Genomic DNA, 2,065 nt, shown 5'->3' with positions numbered 1-2,065 from the left:
CTGAGTCAGCCCCTTCCTTTCCTTCCAAGACTACTTTCCAAATTCTTAGTCACATATCACTGTGTCCCTTCCCTGGACCTTCCTCCCAGGCCTACGCATACTCCTGTCTTAACATTTTAAAAATATTTATTATAAAGGTAAATTTTTTAAAACATTGATTTCCTGGAGCAGCTTTAGGTGTACAGAAAGCTGTGCGGGATTACAGAGGTGTGGTGCCCTTCCTTCCCTTGAGAGGAACAAGTGTTGGGGCGTAGAAGCCCACGTCACACTGGAGCTCATGCCTGTGCACAGCCTCCTGCTGTGGAGACCTCTGCTGAAGACAGAGCTGTTGAGGTGGCAGGGGACGGTCAGGGATGGAGCAAGTGGGGAGAAGCCTGGTCTGCCCCTTTCTGTCTCCACTTAGTTGTCTGGATTCTTGCATGCTTGCCTCAGTGTCCCCATTGCTGGCCAGCTCCAGTGTTTCAAAGGCCAAGTAAAATAAGGAAAAAGAAACTTCAGAAAATGTGGGATGATGGATTATAGTTTACTTATTTTTTCATAAGACATTTTGAGGTTTTTTTTTTATCTTGTTATTTTTTATATTATTTTTAAGTAATAAAGGATGATATGCTATGAAGATATTGAGGAGGGTGACAATTTATTATGAACAAGGCTCCATTTCCTTGTGACCATATTCTACAAGGCTGCCAATTTTTCCATCAAGCAGGCAGGTGATCCACTTTGATTTCTTTTAATTTCTGTTTTGTGTTGGTCAACTGTTTTTTTTTTTATTTTAAAAAATAAAAGAAGGAAAACATATTAACAAACAGACATCCATTTACAAAATAGCAGAAGAACAATATAAACAAAATAGTTACAAACAAAGTTGTAGGAAATTAACCATGGTTGTTGTACTACCCATTGATATTTTCAAAGTGGCTTCTCAGGAAAACAAATAGAGACATACCAGATTGATCAAACAAGTAATCATTAACTGTTCCTTTCTGTAGAGCAACAGAAGACAGTAGTACAACTATGTTAGCTATCCTGTATATACATACTTACATAATTTCCCCTTCTTTTCCTTCTTGTTTCCCACACCCCAGTTGCCCTTTACTTTTGAGCATTTTCCTTTCGTTTCACAATGTCTATCATACCTCCTAGTTTTTATTCACTGTTTCAGGTCTTGCACTAGTGAGACAATATGATGCTTACACATGCAGGTCTGATTTATTTCACTTATGAGTATGGTCTCTAGTTGTGACCATCTACCTATAAAAGCCTCAAATTTATCTTTATAGCTGAGTAATATTCCATTATATAAAAGTACCACAATTTTTTTTCCAATCCTCAGTGGATGGACATTTGGGTTGCTTCCACAATTTAGCAATTACAAAATGCACTGCTATGAACATGAGTGCACATCATCGCTGTGATATGTTTTCAGATCTTCTGGGAAAATACCCAGAAGGGGTTTTTGTTGGGGGGGTACCAGGAATCAAACTCAAGACCTTGTGCTTGCCAGGCAGGCACTTGTGCCACTGGGCTGTATCTCCGGCCTGTTTTTTTAAATTAATTTTATTGGTGCACTTTAATGATGATCATAATGATCACATTTATTGTAGGGAATTTGTACCTGTACATGATATATTTTTCCCATTCTCTTCTCCCTTCCCTTGAGCCCTCCCCTCTTTATTTATACAAGCTTTTCTTCCATTATTTTTCCTTTTTTTGTCTTCCTTTCCACCTCCCCATTTGAACATTTTCTTCCTATTTCATGATATCTATTATACATTTTGGACCTTCTTTACACTTTTGGTTTCTCACACCAGAGAGACAATGTGATATTTACACATGTGTCTGATTGATTTCACTTGAGTGTGGTCTCAAGGTGGATCTATTTATGTAGAAATACCGCAAGTTTATCTTTTATGGCACTCTATTTTTTTATTCCTTTTCTTCACTTTATTTAATGCTGTCTGCAGAGCAGCCCACCTGAAGGGAGGTGTAAACAACTCTAGTGAAGCCGGATGCACTGCTGTGTGCCTGTGGTCTCACCAGCTGCTCAGGAGGCTGAGCTGGGAGG

Source organism: Chinchilla lanigera, unplaced genomic scaffold (assembly GCF_000276665.1).
Source record: "Chinchilla lanigera isolate Chin_1 unplaced genomic scaffold, ChiLan1.0 scaffold00135, whole genome shotgun sequence".
Classification (NCBI taxonomy): domain Eukaryota; kingdom Metazoa; phylum Chordata; class Mammalia; order Rodentia; family Chinchillidae; genus Chinchilla; species Chinchilla lanigera.
The sequence above is the reverse complement of the archived record's forward strand: the minus strand, read 5'-3'. Positions refer to the sequence as shown.